Genomic DNA, 8,671 nt, shown 5'->3' on the forward strand with positions numbered 1-8,671 from the left:
AGGTATTATGATGGTAAATAATTAGAGGGACACAACAAAATAAGGCATACAGCAAGGACATCTGTGACTGCAAACCTATTTCTGTGGTTCTTCTTCTTTTGTAATATTTTTTAGCTTTTCCTCACAAGAGTTAGCTCTCATACAGGAGGGGGTTTTTTCAATGAATTACACCCAAGTTCTTCACATGCTTTAACAATGATGATGATGATGATGATGATGATGACGATGACGATGACGATGATGATGATGATGATGATGATGATGATGATGGAAGGGATCTTGGAGGTCATCTAGTCCAACCCCCTGCTCAGGCAGGAAACCCTATACCATTTCAGGCAAATGGCTGTCCAGTCTCTTCTTAAAAACTTGTTGGGGCATTCACCACTTCTGGAAGCAGGTTGTTCCACTGGTTAATTGTTCTAACTGTCAGGAAGTTGTTCTAACTGCCATAATGTTTATTTAACATTACACAAGGATAACTATCTGATAGAAGACTAAGAGTCCCAGTAGAAAATACATACTATGGTTTGCACAATTTTCAAACAAATGGAAAATGGACATGGAAAAACTTTTGGAGTTGCTTACTTTGCTTTTCACAACTATACCCGTCCACTCATGTATGATCATGAGCAGGTGCGTTCATTTCTTTTATAATTTCCATTTCCATTGTATGCTGTCCGAAACTATTATAAACCTGTCAGTTTCTGCCATACTCTTTCCTAGGATTAGGAGCTTCAGTACAATCTCTTCTGCTTCCTTTCAAATCAGCCTTTTCATTGTAAGGTGAATTCTCCTACTATTGGGGAGGACTTGTCCATTGTAGGTTAATTGAAGGTGGTGAAGGCCAGCTTCAGCAGTGAGGTGTCAGCTATTTTCAACATGTATTTTTTATTATTAAAGTAACAGAATTTTTCAACTCTGAAAGTACTCCTCCCCTGCCCCCACATCTTTAACTAAAGAGAACTAGGAACAGTCCAGTCAGATGTTTTCTCAATTTCCATTCTTGCTTTGGTCTTATGGACTTATCTGCCCATTTGCATTGCAGCTCTTCCTTATGTTCCTCAAGGTTAGTTTCACAGTTAGTCCCACATATAGCAGCAATGGGCAAAAAGAAGACTTGATTGTATTGTTGCAGTTTGAATTCTGAAGTTGTGGCTTTGGTTTTATTTTGAGCTATATACCTTGAGCCAATCTTCTATGAGCTCATGTGTTCCATTTATGTTGAACAGGAATTATCCTGTAAGACCTCTGGATGGCCCCAATGTAGGAAACAATGTCACTTTTCCTTGAGAAACAAGGTATGAAGGTATTGTATGTGAAATGGGGCTTTTCCTCAAAAGAAATTCATATTAGAATTCATTTTACACTTCCATCTTAAGCCATTATGCATAATCATCAGCACTTATTTAATAGTCAGAGTTTCAGAAATATATTTGTAACCCTGTCCAATATCCCAGGACAGTCTGTTTCCTTTCTGGTCTTTGGGGTGTTCTTTCATTGGCAAGAAATTGTATGTGTCCTCATCGCTGTCCTCCCACATTTTCCCTCTACAATTCCTGAACTGAGCTGACTCTTCCCTCTGCAGTTTCTCTTTGAAGTCCAGCTGTCTGGCTATGTGGACAAATAGAGGTTGTCAAAGAAAACAGAAGCCATCTTCTTACTTTACTCTTCTGCAACCCAATGTGCAGCAGCCCCACAGGCCTTTGAAGAAGGACGAAGCAACATTATGAAGTCTGTGTTTAGTTGTCTGTGGAAATATTGGAAATGGTAGTTCTACACTTGCTGTAACATCATCATGTAACATTTCTTATGATCAAATCATTCATTCATAAAGGTAAAAAGGTAAAGGTTCCCCCGCACATGCATGCTAGTCGTTTCCGACTCTAGGGGCCGGTGCTCATCTCCGTTTCAAAGCCGAAGAGCCAGCGCTTGTCCGAGGACGTCTCCGTGGTCATGTGGCCGGCATGACTAGACGCCAAAGGCACACGGAATGCTGTTACCTTCCCACCGTAGTGGTCCCTATTTTTCTACTTGCATTTTGACGTGCTTTTGAACTGCTAGGTTGGCAGAAGCTGGGACGAGTAACAGACGCTCACTCTGTTACGCGGCACTCGGGATTCAACCCACCAAACTGCCGACCTTCTGATCGACAAGCTCAGAGTCCTAACCCACTGAGCCACCGCGTCCCTTTTCATTCATTCATAGGTCTTTATAAAAAAGGAGAGATTTATAACAGATATGCTATTTTAAAAATCCACATTCCCAACTTATTTATCTCCCATTTAGGAAATATTCCCTATCTTTTCAATCTCTTTCAGGAGTTGGAGCATGATGATATTCAATGTATATCTGATAGAGCATATCACCTGAGACTGATAGGGCAGCCAAACAATTCATAGATTAAGAAGTCTTGATTTAGACTATTAAGTAAACCTAGCCAATTGAGGTTTTTCTCCTAAATGCTTAAATAAACTGTGGGGTGCATGAATCTAGGAATTGAATCTAGATCTCTAAGAGCTTATTTCCTTTTTTAGTTGAGAGCTTCCTTGAACCAACTTCCCAGCAACCCAGAAAGTGAAAGAAAGATACAGGCTTTTCCCCTATGAAAAGCCTGTATCCCTTTTGCATTTTATGTCACGGCTTTTTGACAGTTCTGAGTTTATTAAAAATAGAATGTCAAGGCATCAGATAGAACATAAACAAGCTAAAACCATGATCCAGAAAGGCATTCATGCCAATAGGAATTTTGCCACTTGAATAAATGTAGATTGTCATAATAATATTCAATTCTGAGTTGTCCTGCTGGTGATGTTTACAAGAAGTCAGAGACATGCTGCATTGAATTGGTGCAGAAGATCAGCCAGAGAAACAGATGGCTTCGGTTCCTCAAAAGAGAGATGATGTTGCCAACCTTTAATTTAGCTCCTGCCAAAAGAGTAAGGAAAAACAAAACTGGAGCTGTTTTGCTTATATCCAGAAATAAAGCAGTTGTTCCATATGATTCAGTGAAGAATCATTCCTCTATAAAGCAGGTTAAAATATTCTAGCTTTATACCAAACCTTGAAATCCATATTGAAGATGCTTCTGATCATTTGTTACACCTTCAAGTAGAAGAATTACCTAAGCTGTTTCATGTTTCAGAAGAGTAACAGGTTGCTTCTGTTTGGTCTGCATGTCAAGATATGACTCTTCCTCACCTTGGTTGCCCTTCCAACTGTATGAACTGCAGCTCCCAGAATTTCCAACTGTAGATCATTGCCAAGAATTCTGCAAGCTGAAGTCCACACATCTATCTGAAAATGCTTGGCTTGGGAAAGTCCACTTTGGAAAGCTTTAATTAATGTGCCACCGCTACATTAGATCAATATTTGAAAAGAAGGCCCCAATTCGCATCAAATCTGCAACCTGTATAAATCTCATATATGTTGTGCCAATCTTGGTTACTTTCTAGTTCTTTTTGACTAAACAGTTCCTAAAAACCACTTTTAGCCTTCTGACACTAACTCCTCTGATTAGCCATTTTCCATAATTTTCTTATTCTTACTAAATTAAATCACTCAAATAATAGTAATATGTTTTAAACTGCCTGTTAATCTGCCTTACCCTTTAAAAAAGAGCTACAGCAGTCTTTTCTGAAAGATTGTTTTTATCCTGTCTTTATTATTTTTATAAATAACTCAAGGCAGTGATCATACCTAATACTCCATTCTCTTCCTATTTTCCCCACAACAACCCTGTAAGGTAAGTTGGATTGAGAGTGATTGACCAAAATCACCCAACCAGCTTACATACCTAAAGCAGAACTACAAGTCACAGTTTCTCAGTTTCTAACCAGGTACTTTAACCACTAGACCAAACTGGCCTTCCCCCTACTTGATATCCTCCAGGGATTTTTGGCTTCAAGGCCCAAAATGTCCAAGAACCAAAAGTCACGGTGGCTTAGGATCCTGTGGGTTAGAAACCAATACACTTGGTAGACATCGGGTTGTAGAAAGTTTAGTTATATATGTGTCTTGAGAACCCATATGCCTCTTTCACAGATAATCACACACACTACAAATATAGTATGTGCTTCTATTAGTTCAAGTGTTTTTCCTTGCTCTGTTTTTCTGGATTCTATAAGGTAAAGGTAAAGGTAAAGTTTCCCCCGCACATGCGTGCTAGTCGTTTCCGACTCTAGGGGCCGGTGCTCATCTCCGTTTCAAAGCTGAAGAGCCAGCGCTTGTCCAAGGACGTCTCCGTGGTCATGTGGCTGGCATGACTAGACGCCAAAGGCGCACGGAACACTGTTCCCTTCCCACCGTAGTAGTCCCTATTTTTCTACTTGCATTTTTACGTGCTTTCGAACCGCTAGGTTGGCAGAAGCTGGGACGAGTAACTCTGATTCTATAAACTTGCTTTCAAAACGTTGATCTTACTTTTGGCATTAAATCTTCCTTTGACCACGCTGCCCTATGATATTTTTGCCACGTCCATCATCATTCTTGCAAATTCTTTCCTTTGCTTTACACTTGCCTCTTTGCTTTTTAGTTTGAGTGAGGTCTAGGAGCATAAAAAGGATAGGAAAAGGGTGCCAATATCATGTTTGCATAGTATGGTTCATAAATTAACTCCTGATTGGGTTTGCACAGTACCCTAAATCATAAACTACACCTAAGGACTGGTTCATACAACACACTAAATTACCAACCTTGCTCAAAAAATAAATGATCAAGGTTAAAATTACAGCACATTGCTTTAAAACTGCCACAAAGCTTTAAACTGACCTACATGTGAACCCAGCCAAAGAAAAGTTGGAGGTTTAGAGCCAGACTGCCACATTGGGGCTGCACAACATTTTATTTTCTAGGCGGTTAGCCAGGAATACTATATGAAAATGTATATGGGATTTGCAAGCTAGGTTAGAATGTCTCTTTACTGTATCTAAACCATACTATTAGAGGATTTGTGTTTCGCCACCTGGCAGGGAGCCACGTTAGAAAGGCAGTTTTACTATCTCTTGCGAGGTAGAGGAATAAGAGAGGGGAATGGCAAAATTGGGCATTCTAACAACCTAAACTTAGTTTTATACAATGTATCCTTTATAATAGAGGTGCATATTTTGCTTTGGTTCAAAGTCTTCTCTTGGTCTTTGAGGATCCTGCCAAGGGCTACACTCCAAAAACTAAAGTGATTTCCCTTTTAATATTGAAATTAAATGTAATTGATACAGAGTCTTATTTCCAGTCCTATTGTGTTGTGAAGCCACTGCAGTGTGGACTGAAATTTTTGAAGCTGGCTTAAGAAAAGGCCAAGAGCATTATGGGAGACAAGCAGATTAGGCTGCAGGTCAGAACTGTTCTCAGCCTGACTGCACAACTGGCCATCATGGTGTCTCCCAAACAACCCTGAGCTGTGTTTTGGGAAATATTTGTGGACATATTCTTAGGATGACCAATAAAAAGAAATGTCATATGGGAAGCCTTGGGGGAGGGAAGTGTTTGGAACTATTGCTGATGAAATGACTGAGTGACAGATCTTTATATTCCTATTTGTATATATTATACTGGTTTACACGAACTATCAAGTCAAATAAAGAGTTAGCAGTTTTGCACAATATGTTAGTTTGGACATTATTAACCTAGGTTACATTTTTGTGGTATAGTGTGTTCTGTAACCCCAACCCATTTGGCTAACTAATAGTTCAGATCAGTGTATGGCATGAATCCAGAAAATTCAGTAAGGACATTAAGTGCATTATGAAAACACAGCCAGTTTGTGGTTTATTTGAAGCAATTCTAGACTCTGTGTTTAAAAGACCATAATTTATGATGTAGGGCATAGTGCAAAACCAGCCAGTTTTAATATATTCAATAAACTAAGTTAAAGCAAAACATGTTCTAACAAGTGATATGAATGCATGAGAGGAGATATTGTAACCTACCAGCATTTGCTTTATGTATGGAGGATTCCAAATTCAATTCAGGACATCATTAGTTAAAATCAAGTAGTGGTGGTGCAAAGATGTCTAACTTTTTGGATAACTACAACCAGTCAATGTGAATAATCCCAGGAGAATGGAGTAAGGATTGTTCCTTAGAACAGAGCCGAGCAGAACAGAACAGCAGTGTTAATACCACTTGTAATTCCTTGGTAAGACCACATTTGGAATATTACTTCCAATTTTGGTCAACACAATATAAAAAAAAGATGTTGAGACTCTACAAAGAGTGCAGAGAAGAGCAACAAAGGTGATGAGGGAACTGGAGGCTAAAGTATAGAAAGAATGGCTGCTGGAATTGGGTTTCTCTAGTTTAATGAAAAGAAGGATTGGGGGTGATATGACAGCATTGTTCCAATATCTAAGGGCCGGCCACAAAGAAGGAGTCAACCTATTCTCCAAAGAACCTAAAAGCAGAACAAAAAGCAATGGATGGAAATTAATCAAGGAGAAAACCAACCTAGAACTAAGGAGAAATTTCCTGATAGTTAGAACAATTAAATAATGGAACAACTTGCCTCCAGAAGTTAGATGCTCCAACATTGGAGATTTTAAAGAAGAGATTGGACCATCATTTGTCTGAAATGATATAGGGTTTTTTTGCTTGAGCAGGAGGTTGGACTAGAAGACCTCCAAGGTTCCTTCCAACTCTATTATTCTGTTATTCTGTTTCTCATGGCCAATCCATTGAGTTTCACCCAATTGGCAGACATCGTAATGCCTGCAACCCTCACAGTAGACCTTTGCTGCTTCTCAGGAATGAGGCTGGGCAATGTTGCTGCCCTTGACAGATTTTTTTTTCTTAACGAAAGACAGTTCCAGGGCAATGATTAACCCACTTCCTTTTCCCTCCCATCCATTATCACTAAGCAATAAAACTCACCAATCAGCCTCCAGAACATATGAGGAACGGGTTATGGGACTCCCTGTGCTCCACCTGGATAGCCAGATATTTCTTCTTCTATTGGGTTTCATTTCAACAATGCCATGAGGGAAAATTAAAAAAAGAAGAAGCAAACCCACTAATACGCAGAGAGAGAGAGAGACCATCCATCTCACTCCTACTTATCTTGAACATCCCACCAACTGATCAGGCAGGAAAAAATATTTTCATAAGACCATTGATTGACCATTGATTCAAGAGACTGAACAACCATTTGTCTGAAATGGTTTCCTGATTGAACAGGGGATTGGAGTACAAGACTTCCAAGGTCCCTTCCAACTCTGTTATTCTGTTAAATTCTGTTAATTCTGTTGATCTCTACATCCTTTTTCTTTGAATAAGCCAGTGTGTGCATTTGGGGTTTCTTTTGAGGTTGGGTTATTTTTTTTTGGGGGGGGGAGGTTTGTCGTAGTTTTGTTTTGTTGTTGTTGTTTTATTTTTTGCTGAGAAGCTACCAAGAAAACCCACATTCTCTTCCATCTGTTCTGTTCTTCCTAAGATGCAGAATGGGAGTAACATAAGAAAAGGGGTGAAAAAAAGGAGGGAGAGGGATATTTGTGTGAGAGAAAAATAAGAGCAAAATATAGGAGCGGGTGGGGAATAGAATTGCTTGAAGGCCAGTCATGAGATGCTGTTGCATTCCAGCATTTCTGCAAAGATAATCGCCAATCTCTTTTCTGTTTCTTCTAAAAGGGTTGTCTTTCCCCCTCCATTTCCTGAATGCTATTTCCTTGGGATGTCCTCTACACTCTCCCCCATTCTCAGCTACAGTGCTGTAGTTTATTTTCCATGGCTTCCCTCATATAAATAAAGGTTGGGACTACAACCCAGATGACTCACTAGACAGCATCATATACACATCCCCTGTTCACACAGGATTATTGGTATTCTGATTATTGGTGTTCTAGGAAATGGATTGCCCCGTGACCTCCCGTTTAGACTACTGCAACGCTCTCTACATGGGGCTTCCCTTGAGGACCACTCGGAGGCTTCAACTGGTGCAAAATGCAGCCGCGCGAGTTGTGATGGGAGTTTCCCATTACTCCCATGTAACACCTCTGCTCCGCGAGCTGCATTGGCTTCCAGTTGCCCTCCGGGTGAGATTCAAGGTGCTGGTGATGACCTATAAAGCCCTATATGGCTTGGGTCCAGGATATTTGAGGGAACACCTGCTGCCGGCATCAAGCTCCCTTCGTCCTGTGCGCTCCCACAGGGAGGGTCTTCTCAGGGTGCCGCCGGTCAAAGAATGCCGGCGGATGACACCCAGGGGGAGGGCCTTCTCTGTGGGGGCCCCTGCCCTCTGGAACCAGCTGCCCGTGGAGCTTAGGACTGCCCCCGACCTTCGATCATTCTGCCGAGACCTGAAGACCTGGCTCTTCGAGCTTTCCGGCTCAGGCTGAGTTTTAATTGGGGTTTTAACTGGGGTTTTACATGTTGCAGGGACTTAGTTTAATCTTTTTAAATTGGTCTTAATTTTTGTATCGATGTTTTATATACCCTGTAAACCGCCCTGAGTCCTTCGGGAAAGGGCGGTATATAAATTCAATAAAATTCAAATTCAAAAGATCAAAATATTTATGTCAAAGAAAGAAAAGAGAGCTCTTAGTGACTGGAAGAACTAACCTGAGGTACAGAGCAGAGAAACCATCACCAGATTATTCCCAATGCTATTTTGCCTCTGGATCTTTCTTTCCTTTTTTTCCATTCCTGAAGACCATGGCACCTCTGAATCATTTTTGGTCAAACA

This window comes from Vipera ursinii, assembly GCF_947247035.1.
Source record: "Vipera ursinii genome assembly, chromosome: 1".
Taxonomy (NCBI): Eukaryota; Metazoa; Chordata; class Lepidosauria; order Squamata; family Viperidae; genus Vipera; species Vipera ursinii.